Here is a 25,333-nt window from a genome sequence, read left to right as displayed (position 1 = left end):
GTGTCCACCAGAAAAATTTTACTTTCACCTTCTGATAGCTCCTTACACTTTCTTTTGCCTGTTGCTCTCTTTGCAACACTCCAGTTTCCTTCTTCCATAGGGACAGACTGGCCCAGAAGCTGACTTCCTTCAACTGCAATACCCTCCCCGGCCTGAGACGGCAGCTCATCCCCCCAGGATGCACCAGGAGACCCAGCCGCATCCCCAGGTAAGTTGTCAGGTAAGTTTTCAGTTAAAACCTGATTTTCCCCTTTGTTTATGGTAGATGTTTCCTCTACCTCAGCTCTTGCAGTTGCTGTGACCTCCATTTCAACATCTACACCTGCCAGCTCCTCCGCTGCAGCCACAACCTCACTATCGGTTAAGGAGGCTGCCGGCCCCTCCTCTCGTTGTTTCCCGTTTGTACTCTCCATATCCTTTATGACATCCTCAATTGGACACAGGCCTACCACAGCCCCTGCATATGATCTTCCTCTACAGTCCCTCTTAACATGGCTTGCATCTCCACAATTATGACATTTTTTTGAATTTTTACAGTCATATGAAAAATGCCCTTTCTCTCCACAATTAAAGCATCTCAGCTCTTCACAGTTTTGATCACTGTGCCCATACTTTTGGCATTTTCTACAGAACGGAGGTTGACCTGAATACAGGATGTATCCATTAACCCCGCCCACTCTACACTTTGCAGGGGGATGCAAAAACCCTTGATATCCATTCGGGTCTTCCCTAAGGAGCACACTATATTGCCTCTGCCCATTCCACACACCCAAACCATCTCTCCTATATCTTGGCCCAGAAAGAACATCCATATATCTCCTCAGAAACCAAGTAACACTTTCATCAGACACATTCATGTCGAACAAGTTAATTGTTAGGACTCTAAAGTTTTTCCTTTCCCTGGACTGAACCTTAAAATGCTTCAAAGGTTCCACATTTTCTTTTTCTTTACAGGCTTGCAAAAGAGATTTAAAACTCATTTCACTCACCATAGTGACATCAAAGAATTCTTCTCTCCCGTTCCTCTGAATACCCAGAATCTCCTCCAAATTGGTCCTCAAAAAATCCATAATGATGGTGCGTATGAATTCTTCTCTTTCTGGCATTCCTTCATCTTCCTTTCCACGCCAATCAAATCTTGCAGTATTCTTCACTCCAGCCATGTTGTCTCTCCTCTCCCTAGCTCGGAACTCTCAACAATCTAGAACTGCGGTCAAGCCACTTGTTGTAGATCTTAGCCAAGAGGCCGAGAAGCGATGCCCACAATGGTTTTGGCCAAACGCCCCGGGCGCGGCCGCCCGCCGCAGCAGTCGTGGTACTTGCTTCTCGGGCGGGCGGAGGGAGGAAGGAAGGAAGGAAGGAAGGAAGGAAGGAAGGAAGGAAGGAAGGAAAGGTGCCGGGCTCCAACGGGGGCGACCGCCCTTTCTGTGCTCGTTCTGCTTTTAAACTCCAGGTGGAGCCCCTCCCTGAGGGGAAGGGCTGTCCAAAAATTGGATCGAACTCGTAAATGCTCCTCTCCACGGAAATCTTTAGTAAAAGGCGAAAGGTTCATTCGAGCTGTAGAGAAGCCGGAGCGTGCCTTTGCTGGTGGCCGAGCCCTTCCGGCCGGCCCAAAGGCAGGCCCAAAGGCCCTCCCCTCTGCCAAGCGGCAGCGAGGCCACGCACGCAAAACAAAAACAGGGAACTCCTCCCAAAACGCATCTGCCGTTCCGCCCCGGCGAAAGGGCGCTTTGCTGCTGCTGCTACACTGGCCTGCTGCGTGTGTTAGGCCTGCCTGAATATGAAATATGAAAAAAAAAAAAAAAAAAAAAAAAAAAAAAAAAAAGAAAGAACGAAAAGAGCGGGAAAACGGCGCGTCCCAGGAAAGGGGAGGTGGGGAGGGAGGGAGGGAGGTGGGGCTCTCTCTCTCTCTCTCTCTCCTCTCTCTCTCTCCTCTCTCTCTCTCTCTCTCTCTCTCTCTCTCTCTCTCTCTCTCTCTCTCTCTCTCTCTCTCTCTCTCTCTCTCTCTCTCTCTCTCTTTTGACCTTTCTGAGAAATGGGCACCGTTCCCGGAGGTACTGCAATACCGGGTCGATGCGTGGAGTGGACGGAGCAAGCCCCGCTTCCATCTCCCGCTTCCAAAAATCCATTTAATATAGACGGTCCCCCTATGGGGGACGTATCAGATATTAAACTGATAAGAACAGATACTACACTTGATCTTAGCCAATTCAGGCCGAGAAGCGATGCCCACAATGGTTTTGGCCAAACGCCCCGGGCGCGGCCGCCCGCCGCAGCACCGTGGTACTTGCTTCTCGGGCGGGCATAATACATCTCAAGGAAGCTGTCAAAACAAGGAAGGAAGGAAGGAAGGAAGGAAAGGTGCCGGGCTCCAACGGGGGCGACCGCCCTTTCTGTGCTCGTTCTGCTTTTAAACTCCAGGTGGAGCCCCTCCCTGAGGGGAAGGGCTGTCCAAAAATTGGATCGAACTCGTAAATGCTCCTCTCCACGGAAATCTTTAGTAAAAGGCGAACCGTTCATTCGAGCTGTAGAGAAGCCGGAGCGTGCCTTTGCTGGTGGCCGAGCCCTTCCGGCCGGCCCAAAGGCCCAAAGGCCCTCCCCTCTGCCAAGCGGCAGCGAGGCCACGCATTTCAAACCTGTACAAAAACAGGGAACTCCTCCCAAAACGCATCTGCCGTTCCGCCCCGGCGAAAGGGCGCTTTGCTGCTGCTGGATGTGTTTTTAAAAACAGCTTTCATAATGCCACGGCCTCTTATCTGCCCTGGGTACCTCCTAATAATTACTATGGATCTTAACACAAAGGAAAAAAAACTTTAAAAAAAAACAAGCTTTGTGATCTTTCTCTTCAATAATCATTTTACAAGTATTGTGGACATACAAAACCTCTAACTTTAATGGGATACATGGAACATCTCTGCCCCCTTGTGGTACTGGCATATACATCTGTTCTCTTTTAACCGATTCATACCGACCCCCCCTCTATAAAAGAAAACACCACCTTTGTCAGTAATAATTTACATTTTGTCGGCATAGGAAAGATACTGCAATACCGGGTCGAAACCTGGGAGTGGAGATCTGCAAGATAACAACCACCTCCCTGTTTCCAAATCTCCTAACCCTCCATATATCCAATTGTGTTTTAACCCTCTCAGATTTTCTCCACCCAGTTTCTTTTAGCACATTCTTCTTTGTAAAACTTAAGACCTAAAATTTTCATCCCATCTTTGCACCAGGCCAAAGCCATGTCTTACATCATTCCTGTCAGCCCACCTTCCACAATACATTATCGATGACTTCCCCATGTTAATCTTTGATCCTGTTGCACGACTGAACCCCTGCAACAGCTCTACTATCCTGTCCAAGGTCCTTTATCTGTTGACACAAATAATGTCATGTCATCTGCATATTGAGTGATTTTGACTGTATCCCCCGCCCCTCCTGGTATATGGACCCCTTTAATTTCTTTATCCTTTCTGATTAATTCCGCTAAAGGTTCGATAAAAATTACATAAAGCAAAGGAGACAGAGGGCAACCCTGCCTCACCCCTCCAATCCTGTCTAACTGGTTCAGAAAAAAACCCATTTATATTTACCAAACTAAACACCTCTTTATACAATATCTGGATCCACTTTATAAAAACTGGCCCAAAATTAAATTTCTTCAACAAATTTAACAAAAAAGCGTGATTCACCCTATCAAATGCTTTCTCCTGATCTAAATTTAATAGGCATAGAGGTAAGTCTCGTTCTTTAACCCAAGTCAAAATGTCCCTTATTAAAATTAGATTTAAACAACTAGACCTCCCCTTCACTCCACATGTCTGGTCTATATTCACTATTGATGGCATTACTCTTTTTAGCCTATTTGTTAATATTTTACTTAATATTTTATAATCCACTGAGAGCAATGTTATTGGCCTCCAGTTCTCTAGCTCAGTTCTATCCCCTTTCTTGAATATAAGGCTTATTACCCCTTTCCTCATTGACTCAGGCATTATTCCCTCTTCAAAAATCTCCCTATATACCTCCACCAAATCCTTCTTTAGCAAATCCCAAAAACACACAAAGAATTCTTTGGGCAACCCATCACACCCTGGCGTTTTATTTCCTTTCATTGAATCTAGTGCTGCCTTTGCCTCAGCCTCCGTTACCTCCTCCTCCAATTGATCCTGCTCTTCACTAGTTAATTTATTCTCAATACTCCTCAACAACACATCTACCTCCTGTTGAGACACTTCCCTTTCAGCAAAGAGATCCTGATAAAACCGCCTGGCATGCCTTAACATTTCCTCCTTCCAACCAACCACCCCCTTTTCTGTTTTAAGCCCAATTACTACACTTGGAGTTTGTTTTTGAGGGGACTGGCTGAAAAAAAAATTTGGTTAACTTTTCATCACTTTCTTTCTCGGAAATCTTTAGCCAAAAAGGCAAACTCCTGGGCTTTCGAGCTCAAAATAATCCCGGATTGCTCCTTTTAACCTCTTAACCTCTCCGGCCGGTCAATCTCTTCCCCTCTATTCATTTTAGAGAACAGGCCTTGCAAAACAATAATTGTAAACATTTCCCAAAACTCTCTCCGTTCCTCCTCGGCGAACCTGCAATATTTCTGACAAAATGTATTAACTTTCTTTTTTACATCTTCCCACCACCCTACCATAGAGTTGTACCCCCTTGCGAAACGTCGCTTTAAATTCTGCCACCCTTTATACATTTCCTGGAACCTAGCCTGAAATTCCTCATCCTCCAGAACTCTTACATTAAGTTTCCAAAACCCCGTCCCTCTCTCTGGAACCTCCACCTTTATACTGACTACCAGCATTTCGTGATCCGAGCCCCAACATGGAAAAATTTTAAAATCTTGGATTGTAACCCCCACTGGTAGAAAAAAATAATCAATCCTTGATTGATCCCCTCTAGAGTTCCTCCATGTAAACCCCCCATCCTGTTTATTCATTTCTCTATAAGAGTCATAAAAAGAAAAATCAGTACACATTTTTTTAATCCACGTGGCCGAAAAATCCCTAGCACCTTGTTCCTCACTCTCCAATTTATCTAAAGACACATTAAAGTCTCCACCCATCACCACCACCCTACTAGTATTTAAAAGTGAAGGCAAACACTTAAAAAACTCCAATCTAGCCCCCCTCTTACTAGGTGCATACACATTTATACAACGAAACCTCTGTGCCCCGTTCCAATTTACATCCACACACAACACTCTTCCAGGATTAACAGAACATGAGCTCTCAATAACAAAACCCCTTCCCTTAAATAGTATCCCCACCCCATCAGCGTGCACATGCCCAATGCTCCAACATGAAGGTCCTTCTTTCCATTCTTTTGAAAACGTCTTTATATCTCCATTATCTTTTAAATGGCATTCTTGGAGGAATGCTACATCAAAGTTCACAGTCGCCAATGAAAACAAAAAGGTTTTTCTTTTCCCAATGTCCCTCAAGCCTCTTGCATTAATTGTCAGTACTTTAAATGCCATTAGGTAGTTTTAAAGAAGCGATTCTCTCACTCACCTGTCTCTTCACGTTGTTTCTTGCTTCCCTCTGCTCTCAACAACATTCCTGTTGTGTGAGCAAATGTCTCAACCCCTCCAGGACTCAAATATCCTTTCTGCCCAGATGTGTTGGCTTCGCACACAGAGTAGTCTTCTCCTTCTTCCAGCTCCTTCATACTGCTTACCAATGGATCGAATCTATTATAAGTGGTTACAGCTGTGACCACCCCTTTTAGCCCTTTCTTCTCCTCCGGCTCTTCCTCTTTTTTCTCACCTGAAGCTTTTCTCTTGTTCCTTGCTTCCATCCATTCCATTCCTTCCGAATTCTCTCTGGCCTCCTCCATCTCATGCTCATCCTCACCCCACTCCTTTACTGAAGAAAGCTCAGCCGAAGACTCTCCTTCGCTATCAGTGACATCAGAAACATCCAACCCCATCCATTTTGCATAATCCTCTTTGGACTCTTCCTCTGAGCTCTTGGGACTTGGGTCTTCCTTCTGCTGGTCTTGCATGCTTGCATCCTCTGCCCTTTTATCTACTGTCACTGACTGCTCCTCTGCTTCCTGCTGTTCTGCCGGTGGTGGTCTAGCTACTGTTGCCTCTGCATATGTTCTTCTCTTTTGAGGACAGGATTTATACAAGTGTCCAGGATCTCCACACAGGTTACAGCTCTTCGCTTTTGTGCAGTCTTTAGCCTTATGGCCACTTCCATTACAATTACTGCAATGATCTTCCATGCAGTCCACCATAACATGGCCAAACTGGCCACATTTTCTACAATAACGTGGCTGTCCTGGATAAAAAAGATAGCCTTTATTAGGCCCAATTGAAAAGTTACTTGGAGGGTGTCTGACTCCTCCTATTCCTTCCGGGTCCTTTTTAAAAGTAACTGTATATCTCCTTTTTCCATTCCAGATATCATATTCATTCTTTATTTTCTCTCCATTTTGCACTTGGTCACAGTAGCGCAATAAAAAGTTCTTTATTTCATTCTCTTGCACAAAAGGGTTGAACATATGCACAGTTAGTGTTCTCACCTCTCTGGTGTACAGCATCTCCATTTTGATTCCAAAAAAACAAGGAAGGTTTCTCTTCTTTTTGTAGATTTCCCAAACGTTGTAACAAAGAGACTCCGAAACCAAGGTGATGTCGTATATCCTGGTCTTCAAGAATTCCTGCAAACAGAATATTTGCTGTGGAAATATGCCGAGCTCTCCCATCAAGATCTTCTCCATAAGAAATTTTAAATCCACTTTTCTGCGTAGCTCCTCATCTTCTGCTAACTCCAAACGCACAGTGTTCTTCAATCGCACCCTGGGGGTCGACGGTGATCCTAGATTCTCCATTCTGATGGCGTCTCAAGAGCTGCGGTCAGGCCACATACACTTGATCTGAGCCAAGAGGCCGAGAAGCGATGCCCACAATGGTTTTGGCCAAACGCCCCGGGCGCGGCCGCCCGCCGCAGCAGTCGTGGTACTTGCTTCTCGGGCGGGCGGGCGGGCGGGCGGGAGGGAGGGAGGGAGGGAGGGGAAGGAGGAAGGAAGGAAGGAAAGGTGCCGGGCTCCAACGGGGGCGACCGCCCTTTCTGTGCTCGTTCTGCTTTTAAACTCCAGGTGGAGCCCCTCCCTGAGGGGAAGGGCTGTCCAAAAATTGGATCGAACTCGTAAATGCTCCTCTCCACGGAAATCTTTAGTAAAAGGCGAAAGGTTCATTCGAGCTGTAGAGAAGCCGGAGCGTGCCTTTGCTGGTGGCCGAGCCCTTCCGGCCGGCCCAAAGGCACTCCCCTCTACCAAGCGGCAGCAAGGCCACGCAAAACAAAAAAAGGGAACTCCTCCCAAAACGCATCTGCCGTTCCGCCCCGGCGAAAGGGCGCTTTGCTGCTGCTGCTGCTACACTGGCCTGCTGCGTGTGTTAGGCCTGCCTGAATATGAAATATGAAAAAAAAAAAAAAAAAAAAAAAAAAAAAAAAAAAAAAAACGAAAAGAGCGGGAAAACGGCGCGTCCCAGGAAAGGGGAGGTGGGGAGGGAGGGGGGGAGGGTGGTAGCTCTCTCTCTCTCTCTCTCTCTCTCTCTCGCTCTCTCTCTCTCTCTCTCTCTCTCTCGCTCTCTCTCTCTCGCTCTCTCTCTCTCTCTTTTGACCTTTCTGAGAAATGGGCACCGTTCCCGGAGGTACTGCAATACCGGGTCGATGCGTGGAGTGGACGGAGCAAGCCCCGCTTCCATCTCCCGCTTCCAAAAATCCATTTAATATAGACGGTCCCCCTATGGGGGACGTATCAGATATTAAACTGATAAGAACAGATTTTTTTTTTTTTTTTTTTTTTTTAATAATTATTACAATCAACACAATACAATTAACACAATGAACACAAAATACAAACAACACAAAACACAATTAACACAATACACAACACCATCAGTTAACAGGCACTTTTAAACACTTTTGTACAGGAGAGCGCATGTCCTTAAATAACGTCCTCATCCTGCCTTGACAAGCCCAGACACTCCAACCTGACACCAGCACAGCCCGGCCACCTCTCCCACCGCCAGATCCTCACCGCTTCTTCACGCCCCCTCCTGTTGACATCTCGCAACACATAGTCCCGTATGGCTCTCAGGCCAATCTCATAGGTCTCACGGCAGTTCAAGGTCTCATATTTTAAGACAAGGATATTTCTTGCCTTCCACAAGGCCTCCTTAAAACAATTAACCACACACCACAACTGCCATGAGCCTTCCTCCTTCTTCTTTGGTCCATACAGGACCAGCTGTTCCTCCAACAGGTTGCTTCCCATCCACACAGCCAACAGGGGGGACGCCTTCCTCCACAAGCGCCTGGCAGGCACGCACTCCCATAACAGATGACCCACCGATTCTTCCGCCCCACAGCCCTGAAAAGGACATCTAGGGGTCTTGCACATCCCTCTGTTATGCATCACCGCTCTCACTGGCAACACCTCATGCATGGTCAGCCAGGCCAGGTCTTTATGCTGGTTCATCAAGGCAGGATGGGCAGCATTCCTCCACGCCTTCTCCGGGTCACCTATTGCAACCCTCTTTATGGGACATGTGGTCACACTCTCCTGCACAAAAGAAAGCAGTTTCCTTGGATTTAAAAGCACGTCTTTATTTACCTTGCCCATCAGCTTCACCTTTAAAAACTTTTTTAACACTGCGTACACAAAGGGAGGATCAAAAACAACCGGGACAGTAAGGGGGATCTTTAAAATTCCTAGAAACCTTAAAAACGCCCCCATAAAAAACCTCACAAACAAAGCCCCTTGACACTCCCCCCTTAAAACCAATTGAACGTGCCTGCAGACTGCGTGAGCATATAAAAACAACTCTAATTCTGGGAGCCCCTTGCCCCCCTTTAATGCCCCTTTACACACCACCTCTCTCTTCAAGCGCTCCCACTTACCACCCCAGAAAAAACCAAACAGCTGCCTTTTCAAAACTGTGATAACAGTCATAGGGGGTGGGAAGACCACTCCGACGTACAAAAGCAAGGGGAGGATGACCGCCTTGACGATGAGCACCTTCCCCTCCAATGTCAGGCTCCTCTGCGTCCAAAGTCCCATTTTCTGGCCCACTTTCTTTGAGACCTCCACCCAATTGCTCAGACCAGATCCTGTGGCGTCCATCCTTATTCCTAAAACCTTAATAAAATCAGTTCTCACGCATACCCCAACATCAGGCACACCCTCCCATCCCCCAAACAACATGCACTCCGACTTCTCCTTATTCAGCTTGGACCCGGAGGCCACACAAAAACACCCACACTGCCACAACGCCCGTTTAACTGCTCTCTCACTCACACACAACACATTCACATCATCCATATACAATACACACTTTACCTCAGCTCCTCCACCCCCCGGGATCGCCAGCCCCCTGATCACCTTGTCTTTCCGGAGGACCTGAGCCAAAGGTTCCATACAACAGATAAAAAGCAGGGGGGACAGCGGGCAGCCCTGTCTTACTCCACACTTGATATCAATACGACCGGACAGCTTCCCATTGATACTCACTCTACTCCCTATATTACTATAGAGGAGACTTACCCACTTAACAATTTGATCCGTAAACCCCATTTTCATCAAAACCTTGAGCATAAACTCATGAGAGATCCTGTCGTATGCCTTCTCCAAGTCCAAATTCAAAAGGCATACCGGCACCTTACGGTCCTGTGCAAAAAGGACAGCATCTCTCAGTAAGATAAGGCTGTCCGTGATCTTCCGCCCTGGAACGCCACAGGTCTGATCAGGATGGATCACCTCGCCAATCACCGTCCTCATCCTGCAAGTTAAAACCTTAGAAAAACATTTATAATCCACATTTAAAAGAGTTAGAGGTCTCCAGTTCGCCAGCTCCTCTTTGCAGTTCTTTTTGAACACCAGGACTATAATCCCCTGCCTAAAGGACGCCGGCATCTCCTCCTTCAGTAAAGCCTCATTGAATACCCTGGTTAAGTCCGGCCCAACCAAGTTCCAACAGGTCTTGTAGAATTCTCTGGGCAGGCCGTCCCCTCCAGGCGTCTTCCCATCCCTGAATGACTCCATAGCAGCAGCAGCTTCCTCCAGGGAGATCGCCCCATTCAATACCTCACCCTGACACACCCTCTTCTCCAGCCCCTCCAACATATCACTCACCATGCTCTCATCAATCACCTTCCTTTCATACAACTTGGTGTAAAACCTCTCAGCCACATCTATCATGCCATCTGTCTCCTTCCTCACCACCCCACTCTCATCTCTCAACCCATACATCACCTTACTGCCACTCATCACTTTCTTAAAGAAGTACCTAGAGCACTTCTCGTTCTCCTCTAAATGCCGCACCTTACTCTCCACAATCACACTCTTGGTTTTATTAACATGCAACACTTTTAATTTGCTCTTGATCTCACACACATCACACGCCACATCACACCCCATACTCCCCAATTCATACATCCTATTCAACTTCCTTTGCAACCGGCTCACCTTCTCTCTCTCCATTCTCGCCATCCGCACCCCCACTCCCACAAAAAACTTTTTAATTTTATTTTTTATGCACTCCCACCACTCACCCACTGAGTCAAACATTTCTTCCAATGACTGCCACCCCTTGTACCTCCTTTCAAATTCACTCATCACCCCCTTATTCTTTAACACACTCACATTCAATTTCCACACCCCTCTCCCCACCACACACACCCCTTCCAATCTCACCTCTGCACACATCATCATGTGGTCAGAATAAAACACAGGCACACACGCGCATGCCACCCACTCCACATCCTTTGAAGAAAAAATAAAGTCAATCCTGGAAGCCCTCACACCCGCTGCATCTGACCACGTGTACCCCACTAGCCCTGGATTCAACCTCCTAAACCCATCCACCAATTGAGCGTCCTGCACAATGCTCCCCAACATCTTAGAAGTTTTATCCAGCTTCACCACCTCACCCTTCCTATCACTCTCACTTAACACACAATTGAAATCCCCTCCCCAAATCACAATCTTTGATGTTTTCACAAACACCCTCAGTTTCTCAAAACACTCAGCCCTTTCATGCTTATCTGGTGAGGCATACACATTTATAACCCTCACCTCCTTCCCCATCCACTCCACATCCACTACCACCGCTCTCCCACACTCAACCACAGTTTTACTTTTAATCTCTATATTCCTATTTTTGAATAACACAGCCACACCTGCATTCTTACAATCATTTGCCCCTGACCACACCGATGCACCATACACCCACATACTCTCAAATTCCTTATAGGCTTCTTTAAAGGGGAGTCCACACTCCTGCAACAGCAACACATCCGCCTTTAAACTACCCAAGGAATCTAAAATCATTTTACACCTGACCTTACTCCTCACACTCCTCACATTAATAGTTGCTATGGACAGCGCCATCACAACGTTTAGACAAACTATTAATGACCTAACCATCATGGGCTTAAAGAGTCACCTCCCACTCCACCCGCAAAAACTTTCACCCCCGTATCGTCTAAGAAGGGATCACTACTACCCTCCCCCGCTTTCCCCTGCCCCCCATACTCTTCTCTCAAAGACCCAACAGAGCTAGGTGACGATCCAACCTCCTCCGCTCTCCTGGACCCTCGTTTTTTTTTCCTTCTTCCCCCCACTCTCACACCCCCATCCCCATCAGATTTCCTTTTACTTGGACCCTTCTCCTGATCCATCTCACTCTCACTATCACCCTCCTCCCCTCCTTCAGACACCACCTCGCCCTTCCCTTCCCCCTCCTTCCCTGAGACCCTGAAATCTTGTACCTCTTCCCCCTCCTGACTCCCTCCCCCCTCCTCCCCCCTCCTATTCTGCACCTCCACCACGCTCCCTGTGTCACTCTCCTCACTCTCCCCTTCTGACTGTGAAACTGCAAGGTCCTCCGCTAGATTACTCCCCATCCCCCCTCCCTCCTCATACTTACTCCCTCCCTCTCCCTGCTCACAACTCTCCATACATTCCTCCCCTCCCCCCTGCTCACTACTCTCCTTCTGCCCCACGCCTTCACCTTTCTCACTACCCTTCCCCTCTTCCTCTCTCTCCCTCTCTTCCCCCTCCTTCCCTCTCTCCCTCCGCCCCTCCCTCTCCTCTCTTTCTCTCTCCTCCCTCTCTGCCCTCTCACTCTCCTCCCTCCTCCTAGTCCTATTTGCAAAGGAGCGGGGACAATTACTAAAGAAATGCTCTCTACTCCCACACAAATTACACGACCTTTGCATCTCACACTCACTCGCCACGTGCCCCTCCTTTTTACAAACATAGCAAATAATCTTTGTGCACCCAGCTGCTAAGTGACCCATCGCCCCACACCTCCTACACAACTTAGGCTGCCCAAAATAGTGCACATACCCTCGGTTATTCCCCAAGGTGATCTCCGACGGTATAATCCCATAACCTTCATACCCCCACCTATCCCTCTTCAAACTTACACGCACCCTCCAGGCTCCTGTCCATATTTTATCACTATCCATCACTTTCACTGCTTCCTCCACTGAACTACAATACCTTGACAACCATGTGCATACATCCTTACCCTCCACCATCTCTGAACCCATTCTAACTATCACCACCCTTTTTGATGTGTCCGTCAGAACTGTGAGCTGAAATTTCTTCAGAACGTTACTTTGGAGAGACTGTTCAAACAGCCCCTGACACCTCTCCATAGCCTCTCTTGTACAAAAGCTAACATCCCATTCATTGCCTTTCCCCACAGAAATCAAGCAGTTCAACTCCTCAGGCTTAAAACCTAATTCCTTCTGCAGGATTTGACGGGAAAACTCAAGCCGATTTAGATCTATTTTCTCCTCCCCAACCATATACTCGGCTTTGATCCCTATTCTCAAACAATTAAAACGACGCTCGGAAAAATTCCGGAATGCCATCTTAATCTGCCCTTTACAACCAAAAAGAAACACAAATATAATAAAACAAAAGGCCCAGATAAGGTGCCCTCAAAGGGTCCCCCTTACCTGAAAAAGCAACGAACTCCTCGTCTAAACGACCCCGGCAACTCTCTCCTCCCTAGGACCTCAGCTACCAGCAAACAATATTGCCACCGTTACCTTACCTTACCTTACCTTACCTTACCTTACCTTACCTTACCTTACCAATCTCTTCTCAAATCAGCTGCTGCGGACAAGCCACATACAACCAGATCTTAGCCAAGAGGCCGAGAAGCGATGCCCACAATGGTTTTGGCCAAACGCCCCGGGCGCGGCCGCCCGCCGCAGCAGTCGTGGTACTTGCTTCTGGGGCGGGCGGAGCGGTCGGAAGCGGGCGGGGGGAAGGAAGGGAGGGAGGGAGGAAGGAAGGAAGGAAGGAAGGAAAGGTGCCGGGCTCCAACGGGGGCGACCGCCCTTTCTGTGCTCGTTCTGCTTTTAAACTCCAGGTGGAGCCCCTCCCTGAGGGGAAGGGCTGTCCAAAAATTGGATTGAACTCGTAAATGCTCCTCTCCACGGAAATCTTTAGTAAAAGGCGGAAGATTTATTCGAGCTGTAGAGAAGCCAGAGTGTGCCTTTGCTGGCGGCCGAGCCCTTCCGGCCGGCCAAAGGCCCAAAGGCCCTCCCCTCTGCCAAGCGGCAGCAAGGCCACGCAAAACAAAAACAGGGAACTCTTCCCAAAACGCATCTGCCGTTCCGCCCCGGCGAAAGGGCGCTTTGCTGCTGCTGCTACACTGGCCTGCTGCGTGTGTTGGGCCTGCCTGAATATGAAATATGAAAAAAAAAAAAAAAAAAAAAAAAAAAAAAAAAAAAAAAAAAAGAACGAAAAGAGCGGGAAAACGGCGCGTCCCAGGAAAGGGGAGGTGGGGAGGGAGGGGGGTGGGGGCTCTCTCTCTCTCTCTCTCTCTCTCTCTCTCTCTCTCTCTCTCTCTCTCTCTCTCTCCTCTCTCTCTCTCTCTCTCTCTTTTGACCTTTCTGAGAAATGGGCACCGTTCCCGGAGGTACTGCAATACCGGGTCGATGCGTGGAGTGGACGGAGCAAGCCCCGCTTCCATCTCCCGCTTCCAAAAATCCATTTAATATAGACGGTCCCCCTATGGGGGACGTATCAGATATTAAACTGATAAGAACAGATACTACACTTGATCTTAGCCAAAAGGCCGAGAAGCGATGCCCACAATGGGTTTGGCCAAACGCCCCGGGCGCGGCCGCCCGCCGCAGCAGTCGTGGTACTTGCTTCTCGGGCGGGCGGAGGGGCCGCCCCCCTGGTTCCCTCCCTCGCCGACGCCCCGGTGCCGAAGGGAGACCGCTTTATCGCAAAGGTCCGAGGGTTGGTAATTTGCCCTCCCTGGGCCAAAAGTCCCGGAAGCCAGGAAGGAAGGAAGGAAAGGTGCCGGGCTCCAACGGGGGCGACCGCCCTTTCTGTGCTCGTTCTGAATTTTGCAACTCCAGGTGGAGCCCCTCAACTGAGTGGAAGGGCTGTCCAAAAATTGGAACACAACTCGTAAATGCTCCTCTCCACGGAAATCTTTAGTAAAAGGCGAAAGGTTCATTCGAGCTGTAGAGAAGCCGGAGCGTGCCTTTGCTGGTGGCCGAGCCCTTCCGGCCGCCCCAAAGGCCCAAAGGCCCTCCCCTCTGCCAAGCGGCAGCGAGGCCACGCACGCAAAACAAAAACAGGGAACTCCTCCCAAAACGCATCTGCCGTTCCGCCCCGGCGAAAGGGCGCTTTGCTGCTGCTGCTGCTACACTGGCCTGCTGCGTGTGTTAGGCATCACCCCTGAATATGAAATAATGAAAAAGAAAAAAAAAAAAAAAAAAAAAAAAAAAAAGAACGAAAAGAGCGGGAAAAGCCGCGCAGGGATCCTTCCCCTACCACCCCCTCTCTCTCCCTCCCCCCACCTCCGAGGCGATCGTCTCTCTCTCTCTCTCTCGCTTCGTAAATCCGCTCGGTCTCTCGCTCGCCTCACTCTCTCTCTCTCTCTATCTCGTCTTTGACCAACGTTAGAGAAAGGTGGGCACCGTTCCCGGAGGCACTGCAATACCGGGCCGATGCGTGGAGTGGACGGAGCAAGCCCCTGTTCCATCTCCCGCTTCCAAAAATCAATTTAATATAGACGGTCCCCCTATGGGGGACGTATCAGATATTAAACTGATAAGAACAGATACTACACTTGATCTTAGCCAAAAGGCCGAGAAGCGATGCCCACAATGGTTTTAACCAAACGCCCCGGGCGCGGAAAACGCCAAAAAAAACAATCAACACGCCCGCCGCGTCGTCATCGTGGTGATTGCTTCTCCGCCGTACGCACGGCGGGCTTGCGGAGGGAGGGAGGGAGGGGAAGGAAGGAAGGAAACGGCCCGAGGTTGCCCGGGGCGACCGCCCTTTCTGTGCTCGTTCTGCTTTTAAACTCCAGGTGGAGCCCCTCCCTGAGGGGAAGGGCTGTCCAAAAATTGGATCGAACTCGTAAATGCTCCTCTCCACGGAAATCTTTAGTAAAAGGCGAAAGGTTCATTCGAGCTGTAGAGAAGCCGGAGCGTGCCTTTGCTGGTGGCCGAGCCCTTCCGGCCGGCCCAAAGGCCCAAAGGCCCTCCCCTCTGCCACGCGGCAGCGAGGCCACGCACGCCAAACAAAAACAGGGAACTCCTCCCAAAACGCATCTGCCGTTCCGCCCCGGCGAAAGGGCGCTTTGCTGCTGCTGCTGCTACACTGGCCTGCTGCGTGTGTTAGGCCAGCCTGAATATGAAATATGAAAAAAAAAAAAAAAAAAAAAAAAAAAAAAAAAAAAAAAAAAAAAAAAAAAAAAAAAAAAAAAAAAAAAAAAGAACGAAAAGAGCGGGGGAAGGGGGGGGGGTTTATTGCCGCGCAAGAGGTCTGTTCCCCTTTGCCAGGCTATCCCCTCAGGGTCCTCCGCTCCCTCCGTCCCTCGCACCTCGTCTCAACCTCGCCAAACTACCCACTCTCGCTCTGCAGCGAATGCTTCTCTCATCTTTCGCTCTCCTCTCTATCTCTCTCTCTCTCTCTCTCTCGCGAGCAGAGATAGAGGCGATAGATAGAGTCTCTCTCTCTCTCTCTCTCTCTCTTTTGACCTTTCTGAGAAATGGGCACCGTTCCCGGAGGTACTGCAATACCGGGTCGATGCGTGGAGTGGACGGAGCAAGCCCCGCTTCCATCTCCCGCTTCCAAAAATCCATTTAATATAGACGGTCCCCCTATGGGGGACGTATCAGATATATTCTGCCTATTCTTTCTTTTTTTTTTTTTTTTATTTAATAAATTTATTTAAGTCTTATCAAAGAACAAACACAATAAACAAACAACAGAAAAACACAATTCAAGACTAATACATACAAATAACAATACCTTAAACAAAAACCATTCACAAAACACAAAACTTATTATCATCACAACTCAAGTCAAACCAATACAAAAAAGCAAAACCATATTACAACACATTAACAAAACACAATTCCTAACTCAAAGTCCTTATTTCAAACAATAACTCAGTCCGGTTTCTTCTTTTTCCTGTCTTCTGGATCTCCACCACTTGCAGCAGCGAAGAAGGCCATGGTTTCCTTATCCAGAATATTTTTCTCCTTACTCTCTGAACTCTCTCTTGCTGTTTCTGCTTTCCTCTTCTTCTCTCTCATGCCAGATTGAGTGTTTAACTCCATCTCCTCCTCTGTATCCTCAGCCTCCGAAGAGGATGAGGCCTCACTCCCCCAGCTCTTCTTCTTTGTCCCAGAATCCTCTTTCGAAGCTCCGCCCTTTTCCTTTGTCTGGGGAGCAGCAGGTTTTCCCGCCGTTCCGCCTCCATCCTGCTTGGAACCTCCCCCAACATTTCCTCCATTACCTTCACTTTTCTTCTTTCCTTTACTCTCTTTTTTGCTTTCTTTTTGGTCTTTCTTTTGCTCATTCCCGGTCTTTTTTGCCTTCTCTTTGTTCTCCTTCCCTCCTCCAGCAGCCTGAGCGTAAGTTTTGGCTCTGACTCCCAAAGGACAGTCTCTATACAAATGACCAGTCTTTAAACACAGGTTACATCTCCCAGCCCACTTCTTACAGTCTTTAGCCACATGATCTTCCCCTTTGCATAGAGAGCAGTAAACCCCACTGCACTCTGCTGCCACATGCTCACTGCTCGTGCATCTAAAACAAAACTTTGGCTGGCCTGCGTAAGTCACAGTCCCCGAATAAGGACCGATTCTCAGCCCAGGCAATCTATGGCACAAAATACCTTTTGGCGACGGCTGCAGACGAATCCAGTAACGCCAGACTCCTCTCCAGATGCCATCTGTGTCCAGGATCTTTTCAGGTTTCTCCTTCCTCAAAGCAAACCTTGTCTTTAAACGAGTTGTGATGTCCTCCTCTGGTACAAAGGGAGTAGACATCCTTACATAAGCCGGTCTCCATTGCAGGTGAAAGAGGGGTTCCAGCATGAAACTGCAAGCTGGTTCAAGGCCCTCTTTCTCTTTAAAAACCAAAACTATGTCCACGCACAACTGCTCCGACATCAAGGCCACGTCAAAAATGCCCTTTTCTTCAAAATCCGTCAGGCAGAAGATATCCTTGACCTCCAACTCGAAGAGCCCGAACAGCACCTGCCTCACGAAACTTTTCCTCTCCCATTTCTTCTCCTTGTTCTTCAAAACAAACCGTAGGGTATTTTTCCCATTCAGATTCTCGAAACCTGGCATTGTAGCAAAAACAATGATAACGGCTCCTGTCGCCTTCCCAACAGCACTTGAGCAGAGCCAAGAGGCCGAGAAGCGATGCCCACAATGGTTTTAGCCAAACGCCACGGGCGCGGCCGCCCGCCGCAGCAGTAGTGGTACTTGCTTCTCGGGCCCCGGGCGCGGCCGCCCGCAGCAGCAGTCGAAGTCCCTCCGCCCGCCTGCATGGGCGGGCGGAGGGAGGAAGGAAGGGAGGAAGGAAGGAAAGGTGCCGGGCTCCAACGGGGGCGACCGCCCTTTCTGTGCTCGTTCTGCTTTTAAACTCCAGGTGGAGCCCCTCCCTGAGGGGAAGGGCTGTCCAAAAATTGGATCGAACTCGTAAATGCTCCTCTCCACGGAAATCTTTAGTAAAAGGCGAATGGTTCATTCGAGCTGTAGAGAAGCCGTAGCGTGCCTTTGCTGGTGGCCGAGCCCTTCCGGCCGGCCCAAAGGCCCAAAGGCACTCCCCTCTGCCAAGCGGCAGCGAGCAAGGCCACGCAAAACAAAAAAAGGGAACTCCTCCCAAAACGCATCTGCCGTTCCGCCCCGGCGAAAGGGCGCTTTGCTGCTGCTGCTACACTGGCCTGCTGCGTGTGTTAGGCCTGCCTGAATATGAAATATGAAAAAAAAAAAAAAAAAAAAAAAAAAAAAAACCAAAAGGAAAGGTTTTTCAGAGAACGGAAAAGCCCGCCTCGCACTGCGTCCCAGGAAAGGGGAGGTGGGGAGGGAGGGTTGGAGGGTGGGGCTCTCTCTCTCTCTCTCTCTCTCTCTCGCTCTTTTTCTCTCTCTCTCTCTCTCTCTTTCTCTCTCTCTCTCTCTCTCTCTTTTGACCTTTCTGAGAAATGGGCACCGTTCCCGGAGGTACTGTAATACCGGGTCGATGCGTGGAGTGGACGGAGCAAGCCCCGCTTCCATCTCCCGCTTCCAAAAATCCATTTAATATAGACGGTCCCACTATGGGGGACGTATCAGATATTAAACGGATAAGAAACAGATTTTTTTTTTTTTTTTTTTTTTTTGGAAAAAATAAAACAATAAATTGAATCCTCACTACAATACAGTGTTGTTCACAGTTATAACATTTAAAAAATCAGTCATTTTCAAACATTATACTTTACAGCACTCTAAAAATATGGTTGCATCCCATTATACATGCAACTAGAAACATGACAGCAAGATATCCTATTTTCTAACAGTTTAAAACCCTGGTAAAACATCTACATTTCATGATACATCCATTGCACAGGTAAACTCATAGTCTATTGATTGTAAAAATTAAAGCACATTAATACAGGCAGGTACCGTAAAACTGTTTAAAACCTCACTCACTCAATTGTGAAAACCAGAGTATGTGTCATAAATAATCTGCTTCACCCCCTATTGTGAGCCCCCTAACCAACTCCAGACCGGCCCGCAAGGGCACACCAGCTGCCACGCCACTTCTTCCTCGCGCTGTCATGCCCTTCCAGTATCCCGTCCCGAAGCTGGTACTCGCTGAGGCTGCGGCAGGCCAATTTCATGCACTCCTTTCCATCCATGTATTTCTTCTTGAAGACCAACACGTTTCTTGTAGCCCACAGAGCATGATTGACACAATTTATGACAATCCATAAACACACCCCATCCTTCTTATTTGTTTTGCTCGGGGTTATACCGTACAAGACGTGTTTGCTCTCCAATTGGTCATAGTCCATGAAACTCCCGATCAGCCCCCTTGCCTCCTTCCAGACTTTCTGGGCCTGCACACAGCCCCAGAGTAGGTGTTCCACTGTTTCTTCTGCCCGGCAGCCCTCAAAAGGGCATCTCGGGTTCTTGGCCAGCGATCTTCGGTGCATGACAGCTCTTACCGGGAGAATCTGGTGTACCACCTGCCAAGCCTGGTCCTTGTGTCGGTTCAAGAGGCTCGGATGAGCCACCTGTCGCCAAATTCCTTCCACAACCTGTGGGTGAAAAAAGGAAATATCGCACATTTTATCTCTGTCCTTCACAATTGCCAAGACCTTCCGGGATTCTTTCCATGCCTCGGGTTCGATTTCTGTTAAAACTTGTGCCTGTAAAGTTTTCTTTATTTTGTTATAACAGTAGGGCAAATCTTCTGACAAGGGCACCGACAAGGAAGAGTGAAACATTTTAAAAGCTCTTAAAGATCCCCCCAAATAAAACTTTACAAAACAGGCAGCCTTACACTTCCCGAACAAACACAAGTTCACATGCACCCACGTGAACCTCAGCAGCAAGGTTTGTGCCAAGTCCGGGATCCCCTTTCCTCCACACCTCACACTCCTGTACACAACCTCCCTTCTTAACATCTCGCACTTCATTCCCCAGAAGAAGCACATCACCTTTCTTGTTAAAATTCTTAAAACGTCCCTAGATGGGGGGTACACAATAGCCACGTACAATAACATTGGTAAAATCACTGCCTTTAAAATTAGTCTTTTACCTTCAAAAGATAGCTCCCTGAGACTCCACAGACCCAGTTTCTGGGACACCTTACTCGTCACCTCTTCCCAGCTCTTCTGTCCAGACCCCTGTGCGTTCACTTTGATTCCCAGCATCCTAATACAATCTGTTTTAAAACACAAATCTATACTGGGTACTCTGCCCCACCTTCCAAACAGCATACACTCACTCTTGTTCCTGTTCAGTTTTGACCCCGAAGCACTGCAGAAATCTTCGGTCCGCTCCAAAGCCTTCACAATGGAGAGCTCATCTCGACAGACAATCGATACATCATCCATGTATAGTAAACACTTTACTTGATCCCCTTTGCTACCAGGTATAAACAGTCCACTGATTAACCTTTCAGCCCTGATTGCGTTTGCTAGCGGTTCCATGCAACAAATAAATAATAGAGGTGATAAAGGACAGCCTTGGCGCACCCCACTCCGAATCTTAACTGGTTTGGTCGTGCTCCCATTTACCAAAATAACACTTTCGATCTCTGAATACAAGATTTTAATCCAATTCACGAACCTGATCGGAAACCCCATTTTGGACAATACACCAAACATGTACTTGTGCGCAATCCTATCGTATGCCTTTTCTAAGTCCAAATTCAGGACGCAAAGCGGGAGCTCCCTCTCCCTGGCATAACCGATAGTGTCCCTCATGAGTATCAGGCTGTCCATTATCCTCCTCCCCGGGACTGCACATACCTGGTCCGGGTGAATGACAGTATCGATAACCTTCTTCATTCTGCAGGTAATGAGCTTTGCTAGTAGTTTGTAGTCTGTGTTCTGCAGGCTGATTGGACGCCAGTTCTTTAGGTCTTCTCTGTCACCTTTCTTGTGTAGGAGTGTGATGATTCCCCTCCGAAAGGAAGGGGGCATTTCTCCAGCATTACAAATCTCCCTGAATAAAACTAATAAATCAAATTTTAAGACATCCCAAAATTCAATATAAAATTCTATTGGCAGTCCATCTCCCCCTGGTGTTTTATTCAACTTAAAAGACTTGGCTATACTTTCCATTTCTAAAACAGTGAAATCCACACACATATTTTCTGTTTGCACCCCCTGTAAAACCTTATCAATGTTTTTTAAAAGGTCATTACATCTCCCCTCGTCTATTTCTTTCTCTTCGTACAGCTGTCCATAAAAGTTTTCTACCACCTCCAGTATTTCCCCCTGCTCCGTCCTTGTTTTCCCATCCTCCCCCTTCAATCCTGCCATGCCTTTCTTTCTCTCCACCACCTTTTTAAAAAAGAACCTTGTACATTTCTCATTATTTTCCAGGCATTCTGCTTTGCTTAAGAATATAACCCTGTCACATTTCCTTTTAAACACCTCTTGTATTTTCCTTTTTGTTTCTGCAATCTGCTGGAAGACCTCCGCCCCTGCCCTTGCCTGCGTAAACAATCTTTGCAGCTTTATTTGCAGTATTTTGTACTTCATCTTTTCCTTTTGCACCTTACTTCTACTTTCACCAATAAAAAAATTCTGGATCTTTGTTTTCACCATCTCCCACCACTCTGCCTCTGTGTTATAAAATCCTTTTAAGCTCCTCCACCCCTCATACCATTCTTTGAACCTTTCCTTAATTCCTTTCTCTCTTAACAACTTTGTGTTTAGTTTCCATATTCCCCTTTTGTTTTCTACTACCACCCCTAAATCGAACTTCCCACTCACCATCAGGTGGTCGGAGAAAAAGACTGGTGTCAACACACATTGTGTACACTTTATATCCCCTGTCATAAACACCATATCGATTCTTGACTTGCTCTTCCCCTGGGGGCTAAACCAAGTGAAACCTCCCTTGACATTTAAGGATCTGTACACATCTATCAATTTAAAATCTTTAACGATCTGCAGTAACAGCCCGGATGTCTTGTCTAATTTAAAACCTTTCAACCCCTCCTGCCTATCCTTTGAAGATAGGACACAGTTCCAGTCACCCCCCATTAAGATTGGTAATGCTGTAACTAAAAAAGGTCTTAACCTATTAAACAAGGCAAATCTCTCCTCTTTGTCCGGTGATGCATAAACATTAATTAAGATGAGTTCTTTCCCACCATATAAAACTCTCGCCATTAATGCCCTTCCATCCATTATAACCATGCTTTCTTTTATTGCACACTTCTTAGTTTTCAATAAAATTGCCACCCCGGCATTCCTATTTTCGTTTGTTCCGGACCACACTGACTCCCCCACCGTCCACCTTTCCTCCCAATGCTTATATTCTTTACTAAAACCAATTCCACATTCCTGCAGAAACATGATATCTGCATCGATTCCCTTCAAATAATCTAAAACAGACATGCTCCTAACTGAGCTAACTATGCTCCTGACGTTCACAGAAGCCACAGAAAGATTCATAGCCATCAGAAGATATAAAACACACAGTCATCTCTACTACTTGTGTAAAGACCCTGCCTGTAACACCTCCTCAAAATTCCTCTCATTCTCACTCCCCACATACTCTTGTCCCCCATAATCCTGTTCCCCCGGAGAAAACGTCCTCTCACTCAAAGGGGAGTCTATAGTGGGAGAGGAAGCCAAAAAACCACACCCACTTCCCCCTTCCTGATCGTTCCCTTCTGTCTCTATTTTCTTTTTACGTCCTTTTTTGTTTTTCCCTCTCTTCTCCTGTTCTTCCTCCATTTTCCTCTTCTCTATTTTCTTTTCCTTCCCCCTGACCTTTTGTCCTGTCCCCGTCTCCACTACACTCCCCGTATCGGACACGTCCCCCTCCGAACCTTCCTCCATTTCACTACCTTCTGTTTCACTATCCTCCTCCTTTTCTTCAAACATCTCAATTGCCCTTGTCCCACTTTGCTCTCCCATTTCTTTCCCTTCCCCCACAATCACACCCCCTGTATTTACATTCTCCTCCCCTCCCACAAAGACCCTCCCTTCCTCCCTCTCCTTACTTGTTGCTTCACCAGCCTTCCCATCAGCCCTTTCACCACTTCCTCCACCAATCACCTCCCTGTGTACAGTCTGAAACTCAACCGCTTCATCCTCAGATTGAGAAACACACAAATCCTCCACCAACACAGAAACCGCTTGACTGGCTTCATTCTTTGCCAAATCTGTTCTCTCCAGCTCCTCTGCCTCCTTCTCCCCTACATTCTCATTCCCCTTATCTTTGTTTGTTTTAACTTTATTTGCAAAAGAGTTTGGGCACTCCCTGAAAAAATGGTCCTGACTACCACACAAATTACAGGCCCTCCTTATTGAGCATTCAGAGGCCACATGACCAAGCTCTTTACAAATATGGCATGCTACTTTATCGCAGGCTACTGCCAGGTGCCCCAACTCTCCACACCTTCTACAAAGTTTTGGCTGGCCCTGATAGTGGACAAACCCCCGGTTTGCACCTAGTGCAATATCTGATGGAATATGCCTCAGGCCTCCATACCCCCCTGGCTTCGGATGCAGCTCCACTAGCACCCTCCACGACCCATTCCATATTCCGTCCGCATCCTCCACTCTAGCTGGAGCCCTCAGTACGTTGCAGTACCTGCACAGCCATGTTCTTACATCTGCCCCTTCTACAGACTCATTGAACATTCTTACCACCACCACCTTTCGTCTATTGTCCGACAAAGCAGTCACCTCAAATTTCCTTAGCAAATCATGCCCAGTTAACAGCTCATACTTACCCCAAAACCGATTCAACACCGCCTCTGTGCTAAAGCTCACCTCCCACACATTCCCCTTCCCCACAGAAATAATACAGTTCACCTCACATGGAACAAGACTGAACAAACCCTGCAAAACATTCCTTGAGAACTCTAACCTACTCAATTCTAACTTCCCTTCACCCTCTAAATAAGCCTGTCTCACTGCAAACCTAACACAGTTAAAGCGCCTCACACCAGACATATATGTAGACATCTTTACCAGAAAAAAGTAACCAAATATACAACAAATAAAACACAATGAAGGAAACCCCGAAGGGCCCTACCCCCAAAAAGCAAAGACTCCTCTCTCTCTCCTCTGTTCTTTTCTCTCCTTTCCACAAAAAAGAATCCGGGGCACCTGGGAAAAAAACTAACAAAGAAACAAGTTAACACCAAAACCACCTTCTATAATTTTCAAAAAACGCCTAGAAAGCGCGATCACTTCACCAACAACTGCTGCGGTCAAGCCACATACACTTGATCTGAGCCAAGAGGCCGAGAAGCGATGCCCACAATGGTTTTGGCCAAACGCCCCGGGCGCGGCCGCCCGCCGCAGCAGTCGTGGTACTTGCTTCTCGGGCGGGCGGAGGGAGGAAGGAAGGAAGGAAGGAAGGAAGGAAAGGAAGGAAAGGTGCCGGGCTCCAACGGGGGCGACCGCCCTTTCTGTGCTCGTTCTGCTTTTAAACTCCAGGTGGAGCCCCTCCCTGAGGGGAAGGGCTGTCCAAAAATTGGATCGAACTCGTAAATGCTCCTCTCCACGGAAATCTTTAGTAAAAGGCGAAAGATTTATTCGAGCTGTAGAGAAGCCAGAGTGTGCCTTTGCTGGTGGCCGAGCCCTTCCGGCCGGCCCAAAGGCCCAAAGGCCCTCCCCTCTGCCAAGCGGCAGCGAGGCCACGCACGCAAAACAAAAACAGGGAACTCCTCCCAAAACGCATCTGCCGTTCCGCCCCGGCGAAAGGGCGCTTTGCTGCTGCTGCTACACTGGCCTGCTGCGTGTGTTAGGCCTGCCTGAATATGAAATATGAAAAAAAAAAAAAAAAAAAAAAAAAAAAAAAAGAACGAAAAGAGCGGGAAAACGGCGCGTCCCAGGAAAGCTTGTTCTCGCCTTTTGCCGCGCCAGGTCCTTGTCCCTCCCAGGTGGGGCCTCCCTGCCCTCTCTGGGGCTTCTCGCTCTCTCTCTCTCTCTCTCTCTCTCTCTCTCTCTCTCTCTCTCTCTCTATCTCTCCCCCTCTCTCTCTCTCTCCTCTCTCTCTCTCTCTCTCTCTCTCTCTCTCTTTTGACCTTTCTGAGAAATGGGCACCGTTCCCGGAGGTACTGCAATACCGGGTCGATGCGTGGAGTGGACGGAGCAAGCCCCGCTTCCATCTCCCGCTTCCAAAAATCCATTTAATATAGACGGTCCCCCTATGGGGGACGTATCAGATATTAAACTGATAAGAACAGATTTTTTTTTTTTTTTTAAAGTTTTTATTTATTTTCATTAAACAAAGAAAAAACATACTCATACATAATCAAACCACTAAATACAATA

General features: G+C 47.8%; 12 non-coding genes and 3 pseudogenes across 12 annotated transcripts; all 15 read right to left on the bottom strand.

The window, feature by feature from the left end:
* Positions 1-1,459: 1,459 nt before the first annotated feature.
* Positions 1,460-1,577, bottom strand: LOC121311184. The gene has a single exon (XR_005949138.1). It is a non-coding gene; the product is annotated as a U5 spliceosomal RNA (small nuclear RNA).
* A 455-nt stretch (positions 1,578-2,032) lies between these two features.
* LOC121311206 lies at positions 2,033-2,227 on the bottom strand. The gene has a single exon (XR_005949159.1). It is a non-coding gene; the product is annotated as a U2 spliceosomal RNA (small nuclear RNA).
* A 200-nt stretch (positions 2,228-2,427) lies between these two features.
* On the bottom strand, positions 2,428-2,545 carry LOC121311193. The gene has a single exon (XR_005949147.1). It is a non-coding gene; the product is annotated as a U5 spliceosomal RNA (small nuclear RNA).
* Positions 2,546-7,128: 4,583 nt separating this feature from the next.
* Positions 7,129-7,246, bottom strand: LOC121311183. The gene has a single exon (XR_005949137.1). It is a non-coding gene; the product is annotated as a U5 spliceosomal RNA (small nuclear RNA).
* A 410-nt stretch (positions 7,247-7,656) lies between these two features.
* On the bottom strand, positions 7,657-7,844 carry LOC121311227. The gene has a single exon (XR_005949172.1). It is a non-coding gene; the product is annotated as a U2 spliceosomal RNA (small nuclear RNA).
* Positions 7,845-13,423: 5,579 nt separating this feature from the next.
* On the bottom strand, positions 13,424-13,541 carry LOC121311240. Its single transcript, XR_005949176.1, has one exon. It is a non-coding gene; the product is annotated as a U5 spliceosomal RNA (small nuclear RNA).
* Positions 13,542-13,947: 406 nt separating this feature from the next.
* Positions 13,948-14,140, bottom strand: LOC121311197. The gene has a single exon (XR_005949151.1). It is a non-coding gene; the product is annotated as a U2 spliceosomal RNA (small nuclear RNA).
* A 284-nt stretch (positions 14,141-14,424) lies between these two features.
* On the bottom strand, positions 14,425-14,546 carry LOC121311157 (annotated as a pseudogene).
* Positions 14,547-14,976: 430 nt separating this feature from the next.
* Positions 14,977-15,169, bottom strand: LOC121311196. The gene has a single exon (XR_005949150.1). It is a non-coding gene; the product is annotated as a U2 spliceosomal RNA (small nuclear RNA).
* A 219-nt stretch (positions 15,170-15,388) lies between these two features.
* Positions 15,389-15,506, bottom strand: LOC121311182. The gene has a single exon (XR_005949136.1). It is a non-coding gene; the product is annotated as a U5 spliceosomal RNA (small nuclear RNA).
* Positions 15,507-16,063: 557 nt separating this feature from the next.
* LOC121311234 lies at positions 16,064-16,298 on the bottom strand (annotated as a pseudogene).
* A 1,672-nt stretch (positions 16,299-17,970) lies between these two features.
* Positions 17,971-18,088, bottom strand: LOC121311194. Its single transcript, XR_005949148.1, has one exon. It is a non-coding gene; the product is annotated as a U5 spliceosomal RNA (small nuclear RNA).
* A 426-nt stretch (positions 18,089-18,514) lies between these two features.
* Positions 18,515-18,705, bottom strand: LOC121311233. Its single transcript, XR_005949173.1, has one exon. It is a non-coding gene; the product is annotated as a U2 spliceosomal RNA (small nuclear RNA).
* A 5,794-nt stretch (positions 18,706-24,499) lies between these two features.
* LOC121311239 lies at positions 24,500-24,617 on the bottom strand. The gene has a single exon (XR_005949175.1). It is a non-coding gene; the product is annotated as a U5 spliceosomal RNA (small nuclear RNA).
* A 474-nt stretch (positions 24,618-25,091) lies between these two features.
* On the bottom strand, positions 25,092-25,301 carry LOC121311218 (annotated as a pseudogene).
* Positions 25,302-25,333: the final 32 nt, after the last annotated feature.

This window comes from Polyodon spathula, unplaced genomic scaffold (genome assembly GCF_017654505.1).
Source record: "Polyodon spathula isolate WHYD16114869_AA unplaced genomic scaffold, ASM1765450v1 scaffolds_3021, whole genome shotgun sequence".
Classification (NCBI taxonomy): Eukaryota; Metazoa; Chordata; class Actinopteri; order Acipenseriformes; family Polyodontidae; genus Polyodon; species Polyodon spathula.
Note: the sequence above shows the minus strand (reverse complement) of the source record. Positions and strands in the feature narration are given on the sequence as shown.